Here is a 26,460-nt window from a genome sequence, read left to right on the forward strand (position 1 = left end):
GAATATAAGAGCGCTCCGGGGACCAAAAAATAAAAATAACATAAGGGGTCGTCAGTGCGCATGCCAAGAACCCAAACTAATTCCTAACCCTAATTCTAAAGCTCTCTACTTTCTCATCAAAGCTTCGGCGTGTGGGAATAATATAAAGAGAGGTGGCCCCGTATGAATTTTGCTTCCTTCATGTCCGTGGTTAAAGACACGAACGACAGCGAAAGTGTGCTACCATCACATCGTACTTCCAATCAGATATTCCTCCTCCAATTACAATAAATGCCCAGGCAGCAGACGGAAGACGCCGTTGCGTGTACGACGTTTGCCAAGAGTTGCAGTGTTTACATTATCCTGAGGCGAACTTCCATCTTTGCTAAGCACACATCCTTCCCGCATAAAGACATTGACACCCTGCGATAATAACGTCTGCTCAGGGATAAATATTTTGAAGGGCAGTCGAAGCCGCCCGGTTTATAATGTCATCGTCGAAGCGCATCTCCGTCTTCCGATTCCGATCTTGATTGTAATCCGCTCTCTCTCGGTGCCATTGTAACTTCTACCTCCTCCACCTTCTCCTCTTCTCTCTCCACAACTGTTACGGACGGACCTACACGGCTGTCGACGTTGATGCGACTTACAAAGCTACCGCTTAAAACGACATATCGAATTCGATATTGTACAGTATAGGTATTTGCTTACAGTAAAGTAATTAATAGGCCTAAAGGAATGTCGAGTTTCGTCGTAAAATAACTCATTCGTATTTATTTCATAAAATTTTCATAGATGTGATAGGTATAGAATGATATGTTTTGATTTCGTAGAGTATTTAGATATACCTGGGGGCTGATGCAGACTGAGTGGCAAAGGCCGTGAAACGTGAGGTGAGATCTACCATCATTACCTTCGAGGTAGCTGTTATGAGCTTCGTCGAATATTGAGGGATATTTTTATTAAATTCCGTGTTATCGCAGCGAAGCAACTGTGGCTACGAGTGGCGTACAGATGTGGACGGAAAGAGTACAGCAGGAAGGAGTGGGGGAGGAGGTTAGTATGCGTCCTGGGCCGGCTTCAGGGGGCCGATATTCGTCTGAAAAGTCTTCCGGAAAACACAGGGAAAACTTGAGACAGCACAACGAACCCGCGTTGCCTCCCAGTCTCGGCATGGAAGGTGAAAAGTAGGATGGGAATACAACAAGGGCTCTCAACCGGTGGGGAATTTCCACCTGTAGGGGGACGCCTCGACGGCCCAAGCAGCACAATATCTTGGCCAATATATTGGGCCAATACTGGCAAGATGTTGTGCTGTTTGGGGGTTTATCGTGATGGCTTCTGGGTGCGTATGGTATCGGAAAAGGTACCGAGTGTAAGGTCGCCCACCACAAACAATACTTTCAAGAATGTCTGAAGGAGCAATAAAATACCTCATTTTTTTGCGTGTATTGCTTCGGAGTTAATATAAGGGGGGTGGGGTTAACGCTTTAATGAATGGCAGAAGGCGTGCGTGGAGCAAAAAAGGTTGAGAACCACTGGAATAGAAGGTGACGTCATTATGATAAACTGCTCTTATGTCGTAAACACCCTCCACTATAACATGAGCGAAGGGCTCCACCAATATGGCCCTTACATGCAATCAGCAACTACATCCTGTATTTCCAATTACGTCTCTTCGCAGACCCACCTCCATTAATCTTCAGAGTTGCTTACGGGTTTCCGTTATTGACTCGAAACACAAAACACTGCCGTGATACCTGACGAAACTCTTCTCCGAGCAGTCAGTCTCTCTGGGCCAATTTGATTAAGCAACTCGGGTCCATTGAGCCTCTCGAGATAGTTCCTTCGCTCAGACTAGAACAAAGGAGAAGAAGTTCTTTGCCCTGTTGGGATTTCAAAGCAGTGACTGATAACAGTTGTCTGATATCTCGTGTAGGCTAGAATCAAATTTTGCGGCAGCCGAACAACGAGCGATTATGAAAGTCAGACTATGTCTATTGTTTCGGTTCCGCTTGTGCAGAAACAGATTTAATGCATCAGGGCGCTTTTGTTATCGCGGATGCTTGCGTACCTCGTACTTTTATGGTTGTCGTACACGGAAACGGCTTTCTAACCTAATCAATGTGCAAAACTGGAGTACACAATAGTGCACGAACATTGTCTTTTACTTGCAGGATTACACGTCTCATTATAGAAAGAACTTTCTCTTTTCTACTAGGCTAGCAAAGGATAGTTGTTTTGCCATGAAAAAGGGGGACCAGAGTTTGCAATCCTCGTGCATTTTTGCCACGAGAGGGGCCAGGATTACTCATACGTACAACGTTGAATGTTTAGGGAACGCACTACCAGTAAGGCAAAACGACGGTGAAAAACAAAGCTTTATACTCGAACAACGAATGTTGCAAAAATTTGTAGAAATTTGTAGAATGAAAAGCAGGTTCTATAGGTTCTATCACAAAGAAAGCTGTCAAATTCAAGCTGAGCATCGATTCCAGAGAAGGGAAAGAGCACAGTTAGGCTGGTATATATAGGGAGATAGGAACATGAGGACGGTACATGACAATTTCTCAAACACAGCAGCAAGACCCCGCACTTATATTGGGTTTTGCGGTTAAGTGTGCCGTGCTTTTTGAGAAATTGCCATGCTTAGTGTTCCGTGTCTCCGTGTTCCTATTTCAGCGTCGTGTTTTTGTTTTGGCGAAACACCTCATCCCACATCGTCATTCATGTAGTGCATGGCTGTTGTTGTTTTGGAGGAAACAAATAAAACGGAGAGTTTGCCGCTCACGAAAGGGGCCAATAACTCCCGTTCTCGTAATTAGGAAAGGAAATAAAATAAAATGAATGCGTAATCAATGTGATGTCAGCAATTTCAAAGGGACGGAGTATCGTTAATATATTCCTATCTATTAACGTGAATATCTGACTGCTCAAACACTGCGGATAATCGTCCCGAGACACCACGGATGTAAAAATACGTGTTTTCTTGCAGCGGGACTGGTAACACAAAGCCACACAGTGAATGGGGAATTTTAGAGATTTAGGGATTTAGCCTACAACCTCCCCGAGATGAAAAATCTTGCAGAAATCCCCGGGCTAGAGAGTATCTTCCGCCTTCATTAGTCGGGACACAAAAGCATGCAGCAACTGTCTTGCGAAATAAGTTGGTCGTTCCGAGGTACGCACGTAAAGTCCCGTCTGCATCGCTAATGCAGACACTGTTGCGAAATATGCAGCGTACCGGCGCCTGGTGCTTTTGTCAGTCAGACGCCGTGCAGGTAACGAAGGGAGCAATCAGCATAGAAGAACTGGCGGAAAGTGCGGCACATTTCGTATGCAGTGGCAATACAAGCCACAAGAAACCGTGGTGGTGGTGACAAGACCGGCTTGCCGTTTTTGGCCTCACTTATGTGGACAGCGTCACGGCTGTAGCCAGGATTAAATGAGATGATATGATAACAAGAAACCACGTATTGAACACCGCAGCCACCAAGTGCAAATTATGGCGCAGGAATCTTCCAAATATACGCAATTATGAATGGGCAAATGTCAAAACATGCAAACTTAGAAATCTCGGTTACCGTACAGAATGAAAAATCTTTTCGCAAAAGCGACGCCCTACACAATTTGTATTATTGTATTTGAGAAGACGTATTATCAGCCAATACAACGTGGTCATACTCATGCACGTCATAGTCTATGGTCTCTGGAAGCTATGAGGATGGAAAGATTCACCTCAATACGGCGGCAGGGCCGAATATGGATGGATGGATATAGAGAAGAAGAAGACGAAGCAAAAGAGACGTAGGTCGCGCCGTGCGCCATAGTGCGACCAACTGCTCCAAGACGCTTGATGGTGTTAGCCACAGTATGGCGGGCTTTTCGAACTGGAAATGATGACGATGGTCGTTGACAGACCTCCTCGTCTTCTTCTTCTTCTTCAGCCAGGAGGGCAGTGGTCGCTAGCCACAAGTATGGCGGGCTTCTAGCCCGCCATAGCCACAGGGGTGGCATCCAATGTATTGCTCCGTAGACGAAACCGTGCTGGGCGAACGCAATGCATCCTGGACAGGTCCTGGTCGCACGTCACAACAAACGTCAAGGCACACATGACCTTAAAGATGGCGGCGCCCGTAATCGGCGGCCAAACCGTTTGTAAACAATGCGGTTGTTCTTTCTGCGCGACGTTTTGGATGTCTTTCGATCACGGTAATTATTTTTATCCGATAATCTCGCAGTAAAACGTGCAGTTTTGCACACAAGGCCTCGTACTGTTGAGGACTTCCAGAGATGTGATGACGACCGCGCGTTAAGACTCACTGAGCCGATGCGATGCACTTAAACTAAGGAGAAATGGGCTATCATGTTGCGGAAGAAGCACCCCATAGTTTACGCTGACAAAATAGGTTCATCTCTTGGCGTTATGACGACGGAAATATGTCGGTAAGCGGCAAAACGACGTGTAAACAAAGTCACATGACCTCAAAATGACGTTTTCTATGACGTGCTACCAAGATGGCAGTTTTGCCAAAAGCACCCGCTTGCGGGTAGTTACAACAATGGCGGGTTTGTGCCACCCCTGTGGTGTTAGCACTGAGTGACGAGCAGCGAGCTATCTTACAAGATGGCTACCTACTGAATAGTGAAGTGTTTTGATGCTCACCATAGTGTTTTTCATAGACAGGAATCGTGTTGCTAGTCACGATAAGCGGGTGCTCCGCGCTCTCGGCTGATAAAAAGATATCTGTTCTGATAAAGACGAGGAGTCTCCTTTTTATAACAGCGTTTCGCAGAAAAGCGCGAGTCCCGGAATTGCTGCAAACCACGGCAGATAGTAATGTCATTTAGCGTTCCAGTCCAGCGTTCGTCTTCCTCGCGAGTGTGCAGGAAGCATTCAGCAGTCCTCTGGGAACATGCAACACAAAAGAAAGGACGGAGGCACTGAACGCGCACTTCGCGTCGCGCGTAAGTTCTCTGGATGCTGCATAGCAAACCTTCCCCACGGGCGTTATTCCGGCAGTAATTTCGCTTAATCGCCTCGGTTTTAAGAACGTCCCCTTACTGTCTTATTAGGACGAACTTCTAGAATATCCGAGTGGCGTATCCGGTCAACGGCCGTGGGGTTCTTCGTGATTGTGCGGCTATCCAGCTTGGCAGTGGTTGTCAGCTACATGTGACGTCGGCCGAAGGGAAGGGCAGCCCTATAGACGGTGTAGGTCGACGAAGCCAGCTCGATCTTCTGTCTCGTCTGTCAAGCCTCGCTTGTTCAACCAGGTTCGTGAATCATTAAAAACATTGTATGTTTGAGCAGTGTGCCAAGGGCATTTAAGAGATAGGATTAAAGAGACGTCACGTGAATACCACGTGACCACGCCACGTGATCACACAGTGCCACGTTATGGTTGGCCCTACATGGTTTTCGGCCTTTTATTAAGTATTTTTGAACTGAACCCTCGTCCAATTTGTATAATCAATCACAAACCTATAAATGCCTTTGATAGGGCCTTCATACTCTTGGCGAAATGCATAATTTCCGGCTGTCGAGTGGACAATAACGCATTTTTAACTTAATAATAGCTTAATTAATAATGTTAATATTAATTAATAGCTTGTAATGCAGCTGAAGACTGTGCGGACTGAACCGAGCGCTGCCACACGAATATCGTTCAGTATGCGACAGCACGCGAAATAAAAGTCAGTATTCTTCTATCACATCTCTTGTCTGGCTCCAGGTTGCGAAGACACTATAAAGTTGCCAAAGATTGTCGTTATTCTACGACTACCAAGAAGTGCGATACATGGCCTACAGTGTCGCCCAAAGGGCAACAAAACGCGAGTATAGACGCCGCCCACGGGGAATTTATGCGAGCTTTCGCCGAAAGGGACGCTGGAGTTGGAGGGCTTCTCCGCTTGCAGAGTTGTGCTCGTACGTGGATGAGGAATATGAGCCTGCCGAAGCGCAAGTCATTTCGCATATAGACGTGGTCGGATCGATATGTATGCGAGACGGCAGTGTGCAAATAGGTTTTCCTACTTACTGCTCTTGATAACACGGCGGTGGAAACCTTCACCAGCGCGTCGTCTCACGAATATAGTTTTCCTAGGGCTGAGTCTTTATACTGTCTACTTTTTAATGTGTGTGCTAATATGATGAAAGTAATTCTTTTCACCATGTTTTTTGGTGACCCAAGACAATGCTGTATGCAAATTGTCCAGAACAAAACAAAACAACATTATCAACGCCGATCACGGTTTCGAATCTTGAAAGCCTGTGTGGGCGGTCCAGGCACTAAACAGGCGCTGAAGGACGCCTAATATTAGTGACTTCCTAACACGTCACGTCCTCATCAGTTATCATTTCATCGTAACAGGCCAACAGTCTTAGTTTTCATTTCCTAGAAAACCGTCTCAAAACGTTTTTTATTGCAGCTGGACCTTGCTCAACCTCAACCTCTGAAAGGTTCAGCCAAGCCGGACAGTTAATTTCCTCTAGGTATACGTTACACGCTAACCAGGCGAAGTGAGACGCGATCGCGAATTCGCACACAATAAAATTGTGCTCGCAAAGTTCAGTTCGTTCGCGAAACGAAGCCACCGAACGTTCAAATTTGTTTGACAGCCGGTCTTTTTACAAAAGCATGCGCCCCCTGTGGCACGCAAGGGCTCATCGGAACTTAGCGCCTTACAGCATTACGAAACGGACAGAGGCGGAGGTAGAGGAAGAACAACAACATTTCCGGTGTGCGCAGCAGCAGCGACAGCCGGGGTAAACCATAACCGAAGCCCGTGACCGAAGCAGACGACGGAGCAGTGTCGCTCAAAGTTCCCATGCTGCTTTGCGCCGCGCGCTTGGTAGCGCGCGCATCTTTTTAAAATCGTCTATTGAAGCAGTCTTTGATTTATCCAGACAAAAGCGCTGCCTCTTTCGTCACGCACAACAGAACGTCATGTGTTTGTGATTTAGTGAGCAAACGCATTTGAATTCGATCGACTGTGAAAGGAAAGAAAAAAAAAAGGAAAAAAAAGACATCGAGCCAGTTTTGAAGAAGAGTGCTGGGAACGTTTCAATGTCCGAATGCCATTATAGTCTCTTTCTACCGACACTATAGTGCCGACACCTGAGAACAGCTGAAAATACGTGTAAGTATGCATATTTATGGATCCAAAATACGCACGTATGCATTAAAATATGCAGTTCCATGCATTTTAGAGCTTGCGGTGCTTGGGTCCGTTGCTGATCAGAAAATAAATCGCAGTGGTTCCAAATACCTTTTCTATCGTATAGTGTTGGACTTGCAAACGGGTGACTGGTTTACCTAGGAACATGTCCGTAAGTCCGTACGGTCCCATTCGCTGCTAGCTTGTCGCTCCGAGAAAGGAATGCGACAGACCGTCTTCAGTAAACTTTTGTCCCGCACTGTACCACTACAGGATGGTTAGTATAGCAAAGACCACCAGGGGTTGCAAGATTGGGTGCGCAAGATTTCCGCGGGTCACCGCAACGATCCACTGTTTTGGATTGAAACCGTTTGTCGAAGCCTTTTGTCCGCTTCGATGTCCGGGAAATATATGAGAACATGAAAATTATGATGCAACATTCCACCATCGTGTCCAATTCTATATTGATGTCATATTTGAAAGCGCTACCACGTCCCGATTTCACCTACGCCAGTTAACGCTTGAACCGAGATCAGAGTTCTCAAAACTAGGTGTTAATCGTCAACCCCGTGTTACCAACGGCTCCATGCAACTCTGTTTGACGGGATATCTCACTATCCCGCGTTACTAGGACAGGGTTGACGATTAACACGAAGGGTAGGAAAGGGGACTCTCGATGTGCTTTGCAGACGCTTGCCGAGGATATGGTATGCATGATCGCTCTCGCCCGTAGGGAACCTGCGCAAGGCAATGAAATTCCTTTTACACTCGCTCCTTTTATTCATGCGGAAATCGATCTTTGTTCCCCCGAAACCAATTACGATACCATTTTTGTGTCCCCTTCAATTCTTTTTACATTCACAAGCGCCCACAATGAAATCCCTCACAGAGATATCTGAGATTCAAACAAATGCGCCGCATTAGATTTTTCTGATCCGAATTTTAACGAAGACATAACTGAATTCACCGTACGTGGATATATTTTGAAACTTTTTTTTTTTGTAGCCGACAGCACGTGATGAGAATATATTGATCGGTTTAATGTCGTTTAGATGACGGCCGTTATAAAACTATCCGTGTGTGTTGAAAAGTAGCAGCAAGTAGTCTACTTTGTGTTGGCAGCAAACCGTGGTTGCTTGTGCCGGGAAAGGTGATTGGTCTATGTACGGGCATTGACATATAATATATTGTTCATTTCACCTGTCATGCCCGCACAAACGGACATGGTGATCATGTTAGCGCCGCGAAGCAACTGTGGCTATGAGCGGCGCACAGGCGTTGACAGATTCAGAGAGGACAGCAGCAAGGAGTGGGGGACAAGGGGTTAGTATGCGTCCTGGGCCGACTTGGGGGGGAACTGTGCCGACATTCGTCGGGAAAGTCTTCGGAAAACCCAGCGAAAACCTCAGACAGCACAGATTCGAACCCGTGTCACCTCCCTATCCCGGTGTGGAAAGCGATCATCCTAACCACTGTGCCACGGGAGCTGGTTGTGCGATGTCCTCATAAAGGTCTATTGTAGAGAGTAGAGCCACTAAAAAAGAGAGCACCTACTACAACCGCAACAACAACTTTATTTTAAGAACATCTGCTTAGAACACCCTGTTAGATTATTGGAATTTCTATAAAATTTACTAAGCCGTAGCCTAATCGTTCCAGCATCCAGCACAATTCTTCACATTTTTTATCAATCCATTAATCAATCTCCAACATGAAAAAAAAAAAAAAAGAAACGTTACGCCGGCACTGACCACGTAGTGGTGCCAAAAAGCAACGACAACTATATTTGAATGATGATGAGTACGGAGTTTCATCGCCACGTGCGATACTCTACCCCATTGTGGGCGGTAATGTGGTGAAATGGAATAATGGGTGACCTCATAGTCAGGACCCAAGTCCTACGTTGGCCAAAAACTTGACAAGTGGGGCAGAGCGTTGGTGGGCTGGATTTGGCCATGGAAAAGCATTTTTGACATAGTGAGAGGGGGAGAGTCCAACTGATCTAGAGACAATGAAAGTGTGGATCTGAAAGGTTAGTATAGAGCGGGCAATGGAGAAGGATGTGCTCTAGAACTTTCAGATCACCAGAGTGACGACATCTCGAAGAGTCAACTTCTCGCAAGCGGTAACGCCACTGAGCTGTAAAAGCCACATTGAGTCGCATTCGATGAATTACTGCAGCGTCAATTGACAAGAGGTGTTTCGTAGGGTCCGGAAATCGCGAGCGTTGGATCAATAGACCGGTATCACACGGTAGTTTTGCAGCGCCGCCGCTGTCGCGCGGTATTGTGGGAGTCTTAGTCTTCCGGCTGCTCCGGCTATGGCGGTGGCTGTTTAGTGCTGTGGTTCTTGCACATTCACCTAGTAACTATGGTCGGATACACATGCTGTGTGCCTGGTTGCTTTAGAAACAGCTCCCGAGATAAAGGCTTAAGCTTCCACCCATTTCCAAAGGACAAAAAGATCCGATCAGAAAGAAAATCGATCCGGAAATCGCGAAATTGCAAGCATAGATGGGGAAAGAATGTCACGTGTCAATTGGCGCGAAGCCAGGGGTGCCGTATGACGGTCTCCTCTCAGTAGTGCACAACTCGTTCGTCTCCTAGATGAGAGTACTGCTTCTGCGGCGCTGTCAGCCTGTTCATTTGCCACGACACCACAATGGTCTAGAACCAACGGGGGAACTAGCCTGTGTCCTGCTTGTCCCCTATTTGTTGTGTATCCTATGCCTAAGGGTGCGGACGAGCCACGTATGCCTGCGTTCTCAATAGCTTGCAGTGCAGATTTCGAGTCTGTGAGCACTGTCCATTCTCGCGGGCTAAAATCTACTATGTGCTGCAGAAAGAATAGAACGGCGCAGAGTTCTCTATCTGTTGATGAGGTTTGATGCGAAATGCGTCCTCCTTGCGCTATACGTCTTCGGCTGGTAGTACAAAGGCCGATGCAGACTTGCCATTTCTGGAAGCGCCATTCGTGCATACTGCTGCAGAAGTGGAAAATTTCTCTTCGACTAGAGCTTACAGATGGGCTCGAAGGAGTTAGGGGCGAGCTTGGTCTCTTCGTTCCCGAAGATCAGGAAGACTCACGAAGATGGGCGGGACCGGTGAAGACTAAGGGGCTTTCGGCGGTGCTACGTCCTTATAGCTACGACGCCGTAGCTCTGTACAGTCAAACCTCGTTAATAATATGACATCATTGGGTAATACGACATCCCCGTCCCCGCTATATGACCCCTTTTCTCGGAAGCCGTTCTCTCCCAATAGCTTCCGCATGTAACTCTTGTTCGTTAATATGAAATTTCGTTTATATGACAATGACCGGTATTCTCAGCACAACTAGGGGCGAACCCTGTACTTTACCCTTGTTACTACGACTGAATTGGTCACTGAACCGGCGGTTCTCCTGACCTATAACGGCGAAAACGCGAGCCCGCTTTCGGAGTGCCTCATGATGTCCCTGTCTGACGTGTTTAAAAGAGCAGTGTCCTTGGTCATATTGTCATAGTGACCTGCTGCAGTCGAACGGCATTCATCGACCATGTCTGAGAAGAAGCGCAAACGAACACAGCGGACTGCGGGTATCAAGAAGCGGATATGCGGCAGGTTGAGAATTGCACTATAAGCAAAAGTATTTACAATGCTTTTTTAAAAAAAGAAATGTGTTATAATTATTTTAAAATGCCTCACTATCGTATTCTGTTACCAGCTTACGTAATGTTCTACTTTTCCAAGATTACGTAAAGGGTATGGTACGACTCGTAACACGTAGTGTTCGTTAGTATGACAATTCGCTTTATGACCAAAATCCGCGAGAATGGCCGGGGTCATATTAACGACCTTCGACTGCATACACAGCCTTCCTCCACTGTTACGTAGCGGGGCCGCGTGACAGTGGTGTTAGGCTGTCTATACTATAGAGTCGGATATACACGGCGGTTCGCCCTACATAAAGCTGCCGCTTTAAAAATATACAAAGAACAGTCGCCTTAAAGGGGCACTCAAATGCAGAAACAACTTACCCTCAAATGAAAGTCCGTGTTTCAATTAGTACAATTCAAATAAAATTAGTTGACACAACGCTACCATTTATAAGAAAAACGCAACGAAAGCATGAGACAGCGGGAGAAGCGCGCGCATACCTATCGTGGACATGTGGATTTGGAACGGGCCCGATCGTAGCGTTCCGTATATGCGCGGCGTGATGCGCACTGCTACATTTTTCAATAACGATTCACTAAACTGTAGCGCACAACAGTTCTCGGAAATGTTCCTCTGAAAACATTTACCTTCGACATTTACCAGTGACGCCAGTCCGCTTCTCAACGCGCACTATATTTTTCACAAGCTGAAGCGACGTTCACTGCTTAGCGGCGAAGTAAGAAAGAATCCGGTATAATTTTGATAGTAGCTTCGTAACGGAAGTTTTAAATTATGATAACAAGTACAAAATTAGCATAGCGTGTAACGTAATTTGAAGTGAACTTGTTTTTGCATTTTAGTGCCCCTTTAAGGAAAGACAAGAAAAGGTTATCTTGAAAACTTCTCCGCCTCTCTTCCCCACACGCCGTGTTGCATATATCTCTGTTGCGATGCGTAAATTAACTGTTTTGTGGTCTCAGTTGTCTGTGTTGTACTTTTCAATGCTTCAGACAATTTTTATAATATGGAGTTTATTCAACAGCTATCCACTTTTATGGTACCTTATGAGCCCTAAAAGAAAGGTGGGAACTATCTCCTTCCGGTTTTTGCAAGCAAAATAACACGCACATTTTGGACAACATGCTTTCTATATATTTCAATATATCATGAAGTCAATGGGTGCATGGCACTGGGAGCGATCCCCCTTCTTCTTTTAAGGCTCACTAAACACATACTTGTTTACGTCTCAGCACCGACAATAAGGAAACAGGCACACAAGGTTTACGGCTTGAATCGACGGCAAGTAACGTTGGAGAACGCATTAATCTCTGTGTAACAGCCGACGACCTGCAAAAAGCCATTCAAGAAGATGACATTATTCAGGCGGCCGCATTTTGGGTGCAGGATCGTTGGCCAACAAAGATACTACAGCTGGCTCCTATGTTCTTTTCACGAGCTCTGGGTTATGAGTGACCTCCTGATAGGAGGCAGCAGAACTGTGTCACTTGCTCGTGTGTGAAGTATGTCTATAGAGGCAGCGTAGGAGCGTTATCCTCGAATTGTCCAGACGACACAATGTAGCACGAAAGATGTGATGATGATGGTAGGTAGCCACGGTTACTTCGTGTAATCTTCTATACCACACGCGGATAAACGACGCATTTACCTAACCGGGCCATTTAGTTAACGGGGTCATTTACCCTCCCTCTGAATGGCAGTAGATAGAGCGCCCCTTCAGCACCGGAATATAGTACTGGGCTCCCGCAGGGGTCATTTTCATGACGAGGCTGTCATGTAATTTATTCATCAAAACTAATCACAGGCGCAATTATCTCACCGCGTTTCCTGAAATGCTACGCCGTTTTGGTCAGCCTTCATGGCGGATAACAGTTCTTATGCACCATCATGATCTGGTGTGATTGTATGCATTAAAGGGGTTGGGACACTTTCATAGACGTTATTCATTACGTCATGGACGCATTGTACTGCACGCCGGAATACTAAGGGAAAAATAATTGTTCTTCTACGTGTCGTACTTCGCGAGATACACGCCCTCGAACACACTCCCGAGCGAAGCGCTGGCGTCAGAGAGCTCAGAGCTGCATCCATTCCCATTGGCAGCCGTAAACAAGTGACTTTTCGTGCGCTGCTTCACTGGCGGAGGCAAGGGCTCTGATGTCAGAGCCGCATGAACTTCGGTATTCGCGGTTCCCATTTTCTCCTCTTTAATTACCCTCCTCGCTGTGAAACTTTCAATGCACGTTCACATCGGTGCAAGGAACCGTCTTTTAAATTTGTCTGGGATAACCTGGGATGACCTGTAGCAACCCCTTTACAGGCACTATCGCATCCGGGAACATGTGTATGAGACCGGTACGGTAATGTTTGACACCGCTTCACTGTCCACTTGGCCAAATTCCTCTCCCAAAAGCAGTTAGCACTGCCTCTGCAGCTAAGGAAGCCCCAGCGATGGTAACATCATGATAATACTTAGTTAGTTATTAGTACTTTTTCCAATACCAATTCCGTCCTCCCTGTTCTAGCTCCCCGTAACTTTCCCCCAATGGATCCAATAACATTCAGTCCGGCAGGAATTGCCAAGGTCATAGACAGGTTAAGCCTATCTTTAGCGCTGGGGTTGACAATATCAATGCCAAGTTTTTGAGAAACACCAAGCTGTAGTCATCTTTGATTCTCAGCAAAATCTTTGAACAATCCTTGGAGACTGGGCATTTGCCAGACGCCTGGAAAATTGGCAAAGTCGTGCTGGTGCACAAGTCCGGGAGTAAGAATCTGGCTACTAACTACCGACCCATATCTCTCACTAGCGTGCCATCTAAAATCTTAGAACATATTATCTATACTCACTTAGTCAATCACCTTGAATCTAACTCATTCTTCAATTCCTATCAACATGGCTTCCGTAAACAGTTCTCATGTGAGTCCCAATTAGTATCTTTCATTCATGATATCCACTCTTTTGCAGACAGAGGTATTGAGGTTGACTGTTTATGCCTCGATTTTAGTAAAGCGTTCGACAAGGTATCGCACAGGCTTTTACTTCTCAAATTAGCTGGACTTAATATCGATCCTAAAGTTCTCTCATGGATTCATTCTTTCCTGATAGGCCGCTTACATTTGTCACTGCTAACAATACTAACTCCGCCCAGTCCCAGTGTGTTCCGGTGTACCCCAAGGTTCTGTCCTAGGCCCCTTACTTTTTCTCATTTACATCAACGACCTCCCCGACAGCATCTCTTCCTCCATTCGACTGTACGCTGACGATTGTGTCATATATCGAGCGATACATTCTAGCTTTGATACTAACACTCTTCAGTTTGATCTCGCCTCGCTTCATAACTGGTGTTCGACATGGTCAGTGGAACTCGATACTAACAAATGCAAGCATTTAAGGATCTCCCGCAGCCGTAACGCCATGTACATTCCCGTTTCTACAATTAACAACTCCACCTTGGAGTCCGTACCTTCATAGAAATACCTTGGGGTTCAAATAGATGCTCACCTTTCTTGGAAATCCCACATTTCACTCATATGCAGTTCTGCCAACTCCTCACTTTCTACATGGCCCCCTCAAACATTAAACTGCACCTGTACAGATCCCTCGTGCGTCCCAAGCTCGAGTACGCTGCTTCGGTTTGGGACCCCGGAAGCAATAACCTTACTAACACGCTAGAATCCATTCAAAATCGCGCAGCACGCTTTATCATGGGCAACTACAACCGCACAGCAAGTGCTTCTCTTATGAAACAGTATCTACAACTACCCCTACTAGCCTGTCGGCGTAAAGTTGCTCGCTTATCACTTTTTCATAAAATATTCTATCATGACGATCTCATCCTCTCCTCTTACATATCATCGCCCACGTATACCTCCCACCGCTTGGATCACTTTCGAAAAGTTAAAATCCATCACGCCAATACTAACTCTTTCTCCGACTCCTCTTTCATTTGCACCGCACTTGATTGGAACAGGTTTCCGTGTGACATTGCTACCATACAGGATCTGCCCTCTTTTAGAGATTCCATTACAGAGTTGTTTTCGACATAACCCATTTTCGCACCCATGCTCTCCTGTTTTCCGGTTTCTATGTGCTATGTCTTCCCAAGCAGCACAGTAGCTTGGCCCAATATTGGCTGCACATTGGGAATACCGGTCCAATATTAGACCAGTATTCCCAAGATTCTGCCAATATTGGCTCACCATTGGGCATATTGGCCCTATATTCCCAATGTTCTACCAATATTGGCTCGTCGTTGGGCATATTGGCCCAATACTACCAAGATCCTGCCAATATTGGTTCATCAGTGGCCATATTGGCATTTCCCCTATTGGTCATACACAGGGAATACTGGCATTTTTTGAAATCTAGAAAATCAGATATAATAATATTCCCGGGTTAAACCAGAGTCTGGCAGCTATGCACAATTTTACCAAAGCAAAAAACTTCACAGTGGCAGCCTGACTGAGGGTCTGGAACCGCCCCAAGTTCTCATGGACTTCCAAATCCAAGCCTGTCTGATAAGCCGTCACTCTTCGCACTTCGCTGTGACCGTCCTGACAACAATGTGCTCTTTGCTTCTCTCTGCTGTTGTGAATATGCGAATGTGGCGGTTGTGGTGTTACTTGCGGCATGTTTCAACAGTTATCTGGGTGTTGGGACGGGTCGTTTGTAGCTCTACAAGTCATTGATCGTGTGAGCGTAGTGTGATATCTGCAAGGATAACCGTTCTCGCTTCCAAATGCAAGTAACGTGGAGCATTGAACTGGTCGGGGCGGCGCGTCTCAAACTTAAAGTTGATACACAACGTTCTGCTAGTGGTAAGTATTGCCTCTATAATTTGCTTCCTATTCCTCATTTGAACTACCATTGTAACCGATTGCTTAGACTATAGTTTAACTTTAAGTGGAATGCACAGATTAGGGCAGTGAACATTATGCGTTGCGATTACCAGTTATATCTCGGATAGTTTCTTTCTGAAAAATGCTAATAGTGGAGCTACATATAGTGTGTTTTGTGTTTTTTTGAAGGGCTCGACGTCCTCTTTCCAGCTACTTTGGTCTCGTATGCGCGTGACGTTTCGTTCTCCAGAAATTTGCATGAGAGTATCGGCGCCGGTGCGTCTGGTAGCGGCAGGTCACTGTCTGAGGACTGAACTCGCTTGCCCCCTCGTCCGATCTCGTTGCATTTTTAGGTTCATATATCGCGTTCGTTCCCCAACAACTTTCTATTCCACATCCATGTTGTAGTTTTTTTCTCTGTTACATGCTTATGGTCTTTCTACATAGAGAGCGGCTCAGAATGCATGCAATGGCACACAGCAGTGCAATTTTCTTGCACGCAGCGCTTAGCAAATAATGTATGTTGACCTTGATGTTTTTCAGGTGTAGGACCAATTCGTACATTTCATCATTTTGAATTTTTCGTTAGGCTGCTCTTTACCTCCCTACCGACGACTTCCCTTCCACTGGCGTCGGAGTTGAACCATGAAGGCCATCATTGCAAGCCAGTTTCGCAGAAGGAGAAGAGAACAGTGAGTATAATATGTAGTAAACTGACAGTAACTCTCAGTTTTTTCATGCTCAGGTACTCTTTATGGTCGTGTTTCTCATTCAACATTTTTGTATTAGTCCCCAGATCTGCTGGGTTACAATCTCAAAATCTGGAATATTTGGCATGAAGTGACTCTGAGGAACCTGTAGTGTAGTATATCCTTTCGTAAATAGCATATCCTTTAGTAAATAGCCATTTTAACGTCCGTGCAAGCAAGTAGACATCACTATTGTATACTACATGATGGAGGTCGTGCCGGTTTAGAAAAAGCTATATGGTCTGTGATGCATTTGTTTCAGAAAGAATACCTTGCTGGTTTTGGGAGGAGCCGCTCTCCACGCTGTAGTCGTGGCTGTTATATCCAGGGCATTGTGCCCATCGCTACAGGCCGAATTCAGTGTGAATGGGGAAGAAAGGGAGCAAGTCTGTGTTCATGGGGTCCAATTCCTGCACTGTGTTGATTGGTAGGTAATCCTAATGCTGTTTACAGTTGTCTTACTTACGACTCTATAGATATAACAGTGGCATGTGGAAATGGAGTGTGTGTATGATGTTTACATTCCTACTAATGCTACAAACTTTCCCAGGTTTATCAGTCTATTTTTTTCAGGCAGATTTGCTGTGGTTTCAGTATGCACTTTTTCATCTTTGGACAGAAGCCCAGGATCTTGCTTGAGCAATAAGCCACAAATACAGTCATGCGGAGAAATGTTCTTTCCTTTTTGTTCTTCTGCAATATGTTTAAGTGCTATTCCTGTGTTTCTACAAAGTTTTATTAAATATGGAATTATACCTACGAACCCTACTCATCATATACTGCCTACTTTTCAGGAGCAATGGTGAAGCCGTCACCACTGCACCGCGAGCCAGCTGTGTACAAGGCTGTAGGCAGGGGCGGATCCAGCCCCCCCCCCCCCCCCCCCCCCCGAAAAATACCTCTACTCCCCATTCCGGCAAATTTTCCTGCCGCACGCTCCGTTTTCCCGCCAATCCCGCGTGCGCCTTTCGCCCCAAGATTGCGCGAAGGGCATGACATATACTTGCCGGCGAACACTTCATTGCCTAAAAAGGAGCGAGGACGCAGGTGGTGCGAGGAGGAATCACATTCGCCTCCTCTCAGCGCGCGGAACGCGCCGGACACTGCACAGTGGATAAACACTGCGATTTGACGTTTGGGAGGGGGGGGGGGGGGGTCAGTGGCTGCCTGGAGTCTACAACGCTAAGGCGTCCTTACTCAGCTTCACACAGAGACAGCACGTTACGAAAATGGTAGGACATATTTTTCTTCTGTTTAGACATACGTATAGAGGAAGACAAATAGATACTGGTGTAGCACCAGTTACCAATCGCCTTCAGTTATGCGTTCTTTTGAACGGACTAAGAGCATGTTTTTGTAAGTGACTAAGGTGGCGTTCCTCTACAGCTTGCTAAGCTTCGTAACATGTAGATCATAAATAAAGTTCTGGTGTAAAATGAAAGCGCAGCAGCTCGCCGTCTTACATGGCGACCCCCCCCCCCCCGTCTTCTCTCTTTTTTTTCTAGTGGGGGACCCCCCGAGGATCTTCCTGGATCCGCCTGTGGCTGTAGGAAGGGCATTTTTGGCGCGAGTGACAGAAACAGCGGCAGGCAGAAGCGCAAGACAACTGCCCACTTATGCATCACTCCAGCCCCTTCATACCAGAACGAAGACCCCGATTTCCGATGTTGCACTGTCGGAAGATGTGTATTCATTTTTAAATAAAAGGCAACGTTCACATGTTGCCGAAATGCTTCAATGTAGTGATCATGTAGGTATGAGAAACATAATTTCTTAGAAACCCAAGTGTTCCAGCAAAAATCACCAATCGTAATTGACTTTTGTGATTTTTGTTGAGATAATACAGCAATTTGAAAGATCCAATTAATGTATGTACGAGATAACGACAAAACTGGCCTGCCAATATTGGACCCATAACGGCAATATTGGCTTGCCCATATTGGGTCCCCAATATTGGACCAATATTGGGCCGTGTTGCAGTTGCTATGTTGGGCCAATATTGACAATCCGGATTGCCAATATTGGTCCAATCTTGGTGTGCTGCCTGGGTTATCAAATGTTACATATTATATGTTAATTGTTGTTACTTTATTTATTTTGAGGCTTCAGACTGGGGCTCTTTTGAAATATTTAATAATTTTCCACCATATACCCTTACACGCTTACTGTCTGTGACCCTGCTGTGTGTGTGCATTCTCTGAGCGCTCAGTGCGCCTTTTTGTAACTGTTTGTATGTGGTTTGTATTTATGTATTCAAGCCCCTCCTCTCTTTTGTGCCCTTGTGGCCCTGAGGGTATTGAAAATAAATAAATAAATAAATGATGACATCAGCGAGGCACACGAATGGGAGCGCAGTGCAGGCGATTGTCTTCGAGTTCGTCTGCCTCGGTTCGCACCACAATATATTCAATAAAAAGTCCTCGGTAAATACGCTGACTTTCGCTTATGAGTGTGAGTACTGACGCAACCATGTCGCGTGGAACACGGTGTTACGTCCCTTGCTGGTCTACGAACACGCCCCTGACATGCTCATAGTCTCTTCGCACCGGCAGCCACCCGCCCTCACGCAAAAGGGCGCACCCTGATTGGACTTGTCACTGTGACGTCTTCTCCGATTTCAAGAGAGGGAATTCTGGCACACTCTTAACACCCGGCGTGTGCTCTTGCCATGCATTACATCAAATTGCACAAAAACTACTCCACTAAGTCACGTCGTAGCGTTATTCTCGGCAACGAACAAGGAGTGAAACGGCGCCACAGTTCCAGAATCGACCTGGACGGATGCGATGGTGGTTCCTCGAAGGTTTAACAGTGCGCCAGATGGTATGCCTTAGGCAATAAAAGAAATGAGTGCTTATGTAGTGCTGTTGTGTACTACGGTATATCCAAAGCGACCCGTCTTACAGGCTATATAGCCACTTGAAGCACCTCATTACTGATATGCATATATCTCTGAAATTATTATTTTTTTTACCCCTGAACGGCGCTACCGGTTAGCGCTCTGCAGTTTCATCCCCAACGCTACGAGCCTGGATATGCGTTACAAAATTGAATATATTCCACAGTCGCCCAATAACCGACTGCTAAGCTTAATGACAAAATCATAATACTGCCTTTCCGTACGGCACGCAGCGTACGCTCCCTGTAAGACAGAACAGAGATTCTTCTCAAACGTGAGTCAGCCCTATTATTGCGCTCCTCCTAATGCAAATCTCTCCCATATTTTTGTTCCTTATATAGTAATCATCCTGAAGTCTACAACGACAGTGGTAGTTGCCGGAAAGATGCTGTTCTTCTATTAGGACTAAGCCATTCTCGTTGTCTGTTCAGTCATAGAGGTAATGGCGCTATCTTCCTTTCCTTAACCGCTATGCCATTTTTGAGTGTTCCTTAATCGTATTGAGTCTGTGTAGGAAGCTACAACCCTCTCATTATTAGAATGCGTTTTCCATCTCAATGCAATTGCGAGAGGGTATAAAAAGACCCGCAATAATCCGTTGAAAGCACCCCACCTAAGAGCTCTTCTGGAGCACTTGGAATGTATTGAGTTTCTTCGTTTCTCGGATAAACCTCGACACGAAGACACGGGCTTCGGAAGCAGATTGGACATTCGACTGTGTCACCCCTGCTAGCATCTGGCTAAGTTGCTGACAGCTATCAACAGATGAATGCAGAATATAGCGGGTCCTCAATTTTTTGGGAACAACATGGCTACCAGCGGCATGGCAAGCGTCCGCTCGCTGGTGCTAGCCAAGGTCGTGCTGAAGACTATAGGAGGTGGGTTTTTTTTGTGTGCTGTCTGAGATTTTCCTGAGTTTCCAGACAAGTATCGGTACAATTCCGCCTGAAGTAGGCCCCGGACGCATACTAACCCACCTGTCTCCCACTCTGTCCTGCTGTCCTTCCCACCTGTCCATGTCTGTACGTCGCTAATAGTCACAGTTGCTTCCCTACCAGGCGCAATGGCAGTGCACGTGACTGACGTGACGTGGCAGAATCTTATTCGTTGATTGAGTGTGGTAGATACAGTACTTGGAAGTCCACGTTATCAATGGCCACGTCACGTCGAGGCTGGGAGGCGCCCGGGTTCAAATCCCGGTGCAGACTGTGTTGTTGTTGTTGTTTTTTTTTTTTTTTGGGTGGGGGGGCTTTCTCAGAAGCGCTTTCAGACATATGTCGACAGGTTCCCTTGGAAGTCGGCCCCAGGACGCACATTCCCCAGGGCGTCAGTCGTGACGTTGCCCATCTCTGTGAGCCAGACAACGGCGTGTCCTTTCATCACCACCACGTTGTCAACAGTCTGCTAATAATCTCTGATCTCTATTGACATAGCGGTCTGGGTAACCCTTGTCCATCAATAGTTGAGTCCACGAAAGCAGGTTGCAATGGACGTTAATGCAGCAACCAGACTAGGACAGCCACTCACGAGAGTGCCTGTCCTCGTCTCTGTGCCCGTACTTCCTGCACTTCCATATTGTTCTAATGTATTACCAACAAGCCCAACGCTTCGCTCTGCTCAGGTCATAATGTGCGCCGAAATGTGGGAAAAGACAAGGTCCACATGAAAGGTTCTCTACAAAACGACGATGGTTCTTATGATGCAACCAATTCCGCTGTAAAAGCAATGGCAAACGAATTATTTATCCAAGGACCCGAGGAGCAATTCAACCGCCGTCGCTTACTCGAGCGGGCAATCTGCAAGCGGGCCTTCTCAGGAAGATTATGCAAGCGTAAAAAGGATTGCAAATGGGCCCATGAGTGCTCTTCCCTCGGAGAATGTCTTGTGTCACGTGCGTTAAAAGGTGCCTGAGTGTCTTCAGTATCCTTGGGGGAAATCCGATCACCGCGTGATTGAAGGCACTTTGCTGAGACGGCCGGACATGCTTCGTTCCTTCCTTCTTTTTACCTCGCTTTCTCCACAGCAGAGATTAAGCGCTTGCATAATGCACGGATCAGGTGACATGTAACCGAACAAGGATTGCTGCTTCTTATTTGGCTTTGCCTGCTCGCCCTTCCGTTAGGTAACCGGCTGGCTCTTTTTCTTCCCCGAAATTTTCGGCTTTTCGCCGGTGTTCTCGTTGTCGAACGCAATATTTGCATTCCCAAGTGGCACAGTATATAAGTTAAAGTACACGGAGATGGACCAGCGGCATAACCATGACCCAATTGTAGGATATATTTCGTAGTCCGCTGTACTCTCTTTAAACATACATGTTGCTTTTGCAGGAGAATGGGGATGAGGAGTGGAAGTCACAAAGTCAGTGTACTAGTGCGAGGACTGACTGTACGTAGGAATATACGTTACTGTGTATGTATGTCTGTATACTCTATATACATGCATATAACGCATAGTGTACATAGTGCGTAAGTAAACTTATAATTGCTGAAAAAAAAACAAACAGCGGTATTGCCGAGTGGTTAAAACTAAAATCATACGCTCGTTGGTGGTGTCTCAGCGATCGTCCTGGAGGTGGTAGTTTCGAACCCTGTCACCGGCTGTGCTGTCTAAGCTTTTTTACCTGAGTTTTCCGGCAGACTTTCTAGCCGAGTATCGACACAGTTCCCCCTGAAGTAGACCCAGGACGCATACTAACACCCCTGTCTCCCTCTCCTTCCCACTCTCTCCATCTATCCAAGTCTGTACGTCGCTCATAGCCACAGTTGCTTCGCGGCGTTAACACGGAACGAGGGGGGAAAAGACATGGAGATGGCTGGCAGGCGTCTTATCAGTGTGGTCAGTGGCGTCGCCGGGGTGATCTCCGACTCACGGTGCTGGAAGCAATGTTTACCTCCCCCAACACTGCTACCCACATTGCACTTTAAGTACATTCATTGTTAGACACGGTTTCCTTTTTTTACGTGTTCTTTTATACCCGGCTAGCTCAGTCGGTAGAGCACGAGACTCCTAATCTCGGGGTCGCGGGTTCGGGCCCCACGTTGGGCGCCAGTAGTGGGAAACTAATTCCCACTCCCGGGTCGAAGCGCGTCCGTCCCACGACAAAAGAAGGCACAGCTCATACCACAATGCAAGAACAACCAGGTTTATTTTACCTTAGAACGCAGCTTTCGGGTCCACAGCCAGAACAACACAAGAGCTCGAGATCCAAACAAAAAAACAGGCATAGCTACCGTGCGGGTCTCCTTTTAATCCCTCTGGAACCGCCCCCTTACAGCGATCAAACGTCAAGTTGGGTTCCTGAACACTAGCTCCCTCTGCCCCAGAGGGAGCTACTATTCAGGCACCCTGACGTCAAGGAGCGTACACTGTCATCTCTTGGTGGCAGAGGGAAATGCCAAAAGCCCTCCCCAAAATTTACTCCCAATTATTTTTATTACATTTTCTTTTCCTTGTCATTTCCCTTTGTGTTGCGGTGTAGTGTTTTTGTCCAATGAAATCTCCATTTGCTAGTCTAGCGCCTGTCCTCTCGACATCTCCATACGTCTTTTAGCGCTGTTTTCGTCATGTCAGACATTCAAAAACTTGACGAATTTCTTAACATGACGCCTCTATACAGGTGATTGTTATAGCCCATTTATTTCGCTTGCTGATGGTTTGGCTCTCTCGATTTCTTATGTATTCGCAGCCCGACCGTGGTGGCCACTTATTACATGCTGCCGGCTGTTCCGTCAACGTACATTCTTAAAAATGAGGGGGGGGGGTAATGGCAGGATAGGCTCGCCGTTGTTGGCCACACAGAAGTGGGCGTCGTCACGACCATAGAAAAAAAAAAAGAAAAAAAAAGACAGAAAACAAGAAAGAAGGACGAACGAATGGAGGATGAAGGTTGGGGATGCGGTGAGGGTGCACGAGTTCGTCGGCGAGAGCAAAGTGTATTAGATGGGTCGTTGAGCAAGGCCTGCCTTCTGTAGAAAGAGAATGAGGTTTCTTGCTTTGGCGGAACGTTCGGAAGAAGAACCAGCGGGGTAGAAGATGTCCGCTAGCGTGCCCGAGGTGGAGCGAGGGAGATGGGCTTCGCGCGCAGAATGATATGATCGGCGGTCTCGCAGGATGTGTTCGATTTTTTCGGGTTGTTGACAGTAGCCACAGCAAGCGTCACCTATGCCTATTGCCTAGGCGGAGCCTATTTTGTACCCATTATGCCGTACATAATTTGTACAAAATAGGCTCAGCCTCCCGTCTTCAACGAATCGAGGCGAGAATCAGGGCGAGAATGTTGTTATTCGGGATCATGGTTGACTAGGAGGGTGCTATGCGGTGAAGTTAATTTTCATCAGCTCTACACCACCACTATAATTTTTACTAGTGTAGGTAAGCTTCGGCACTTATTACAGGGATTTACGCAAACGTTTCGCCTTTGGGGTGTGAGAATTCCGTAAGGGAGGGAGCGACACCCTATCCGTACGCGACTGCCATGTATAAGAACATAAACTATATTTATTGCAGAAAAATTTGAGGAGTGTTGGATGTTTGTGGGGAGCGCTGGAGCAAGGCCTGGATCAGGACACTAACGTTTTGCTGCCGTCAGTAAAACAGCCAACCACAGTTTATTGCAGAATACACAATATACCAGTTTGCCTTGGAGCGACGTCCATAAGGGCCATCGTAAACACCCATCATTTACTGGTACTTTGCAAACGGGGCGTGCTTCAAAACAGTATACTTTAAAAGCGATAAAACCCCCGTGACGACACTACACACAGGCACAGACTGACGAACAAGGATTTATTATTGTCAAACACCAGTCGCGTGATCTCAAAACAACGCGCCGTCAAGAAATGTCTCACAAACATTTGCTGCCTTTCACGTGCCTCTCAAATATTTAGATAAGCGCTCACTGGCACGACACGCATACTGTACAAGAGGAACATCGCCTTTCGTGCCTGTGAGCTCATAACGGAGCAGTAAAAAAAAAAAGCTGTCCCTTTCTAAAGCTTCTCAAAACAAGGCGCCACCGCAGGCACACGTCGCGCTATAGTCGCGCTCTTGTCCTGTCTTTTTTTCGTGTTCTTCTTTGGTTTATTTTAGTAGCACAATTTTGCCTCTCCTCACAATATATACAGGGTGTCTCAGAAAACGTGTCATTGAATTATAATAAGAAAACTACACCACCTAGAGTCATGCGGTCAATGGCATTTGTTCTTACTGGGTTTTTGCCACCTCCTCATGTGAATGTCGTGTAACGTAAGTTTAATTATGTAAATTTTTGCGAGCTTAAGTCGGAAATTTGCCTAGTAAAGGTCACTTTTTTACCCCATCAATGTGAAGAGCGTGTCTAATTTAGTCAAATTAATGATAATTGACAGGGATATTCAGGAGCTGTCCCACCGGAAAAAATAGCCGAACATCATGCTCTACGGAGGTCGCACAGAATAGCGCACGATGAATTTTTCAGCGCAATCTTTGTCAGTCCGACGAAAGGAGGTTGGAAACCCAGCCCTCCCCGACATCGCAGAAAGAGATAAAACAGGCGTCACGTCCGACTTTCGCTGGGATAATGCTTTCCCTCTCCCAATTTTAGGAACTGTTACTTTTTCTACTATCACTCTGTGGGCTGGCTTCGGAACCTCCTTTCGTCGCACTGAGAGCGATTGCGCTCAAAAAGTCATCGAGCGCTATGGTCCGGTGCTCCGAAAAGCATGATATTCGGCTATTTTTTCCGATGGGATAGCTCGTGAATATCACTGTGAATTATCATGAATTTGAGTGAATTCGGCACGCTCTTCATATTGGTGGGGTAAAAAAGTGACTTTTACTTGGCAAATTTCCGAGTTCAGTTCGCAAATATTTACATAACTAAACTTGGAGTACATGACATTCACACTAGGAGGTGGCAAAAACCTAATAAGAACAAATGCTGTTGACCGCATGATTCTAGGTGGCGTCGTTTTTTTATTATAATTCAATGACACGTTTTCTGGGACACCCTGTATATATATATATACGCTCGTCCAAATGCCGCTAGCGTATCACTTCGAAGGTGGTTGTAAAATTGAGCGTTTCATCTGCCCACGCGTCCACTATTTTTATTTTCGGGTCCTCTCTTTCCGCACATGATTCTATCGACGCTTTCCTGCCGCCACCTACAATTATAGATTTCCAGTTACGTGTCTCTTTCGGGACAGCTGTTCTCCCTAGCAGACCCAGGTCCAGACCGTTCCGTGTGCACGTTCGTGTTTTTATATTGCACGTCTCTATCGAGGCTGTTCTGCACATACGAACATTTCAAAGCAAACAAGTAATTCACGAAAAAGCCAATGACTTTGTCCCCCTTTGTCCCTTGGGCTCATGGAGGCTCTATGTGTTATGTATGTCTCTAGATGGAGCTCGCCTCGTGTCGTTTGCCTATCTAACATTTCAAGTAGCGCCCTCTTTCGCCGTTAATTATTTGTGTACAATGTGATCGAAGAGACGGGTGTCGTGTCTGGCGCGGAAAAGGCGTTACGCTTCGTAGTCGTTTTTCGTGATAGCGTAGACTTGATTGCCATGGTCAGCGGAAAATGCGAGAGCTAGAATGATAAATGCTGAAGGCACTACTCCGTTACACAAAACAGAAGCCTGAGGCAGCGTTCGCACGAGACAACCTTTTCCAGCAACCATCAGCAATTTTGGAGTTGCTGGCAGTCGGCCGACACCGGCAACCTCCAGCAACTCGAGTTGCTCGGAATCTGCTCGGAATGGCTCGCCGACCGAAATGGTGGCGGTGAAAGGGCTCTCCGTTGTCGGCCTCACAGAGGTGAGCAACGTCACAACTTCTAAGGGAACTATGCCGAAATCTTGAGAGGTGTCTCGTGCCCCGGCCAATCAACGAGGGCAGCATATTGTCACGTGACTCCCGATGGCGTGATGTGATTTCGTTCGTGGGTTCATGGGCTCAAATCCTGCAGGTGCTGCTGAGAAATATATATATATTTTTACTAACGCCACACAAACATTATCAATAGCCATTTTTGGCGATAATGATGATCTTTTGGCGTAATAAACTAAGACTTGATGAACAGGAGCTGAAGAAAAGACACCACCAGTTGAATTCGAACCCACATTCCCCGATTGCCGTAAGGTCGCTTGTGGGTGAAGCTACCGAGTTGCTACGTGTGAAGACGGTCTCGGAGTT

General features: G+C 46.3%; 1 protein-coding gene and 1 non-coding gene across 4 annotated transcripts in view; one reads left to right on the top strand and one right to left on the bottom strand.

The window, feature by feature from the left end:
* The window catches only part of LOC135401776 (uncharacterized), an 86,479-nt gene that overhangs the window by 48,473 nt on the left and 11,546 nt on the right, over window positions 1–26,460 (bottom strand). Inside the window, exon 1 of one of the 3 annotated variants that reach the window (XM_064634355.1) lies at window positions 4,646–5,066. The exons of the other annotated variants lie outside the window; for them this stretch is intronic. The gene's annotated coding sequence lies outside the window, so the exon portion shown is untranslated. Of the gene's footprint in view, window positions 1–4,645; window positions 5,067–26,460 lie in introns of those variants that run through there. 3 annotated transcript variants of the gene reach the window in all.
* Window positions 22,259–22,331, top strand: Trnar-ccu (transfer RNA arginine (anticodon CCU)). Its single transcript has one exon. It is a non-coding gene; the product is annotated as a tRNA-Arg (tRNA).

The sequence above is a fragment of the Ornithodoros turicata genome, chromosome 7 (assembly GCF_037126465.1).
Source record: "Ornithodoros turicata isolate Travis chromosome 7, ASM3712646v1, whole genome shotgun sequence".
Taxonomy (NCBI): Eukaryota; Metazoa; Arthropoda; class Arachnida; order Ixodida; family Argasidae; genus Ornithodoros; species Ornithodoros turicata.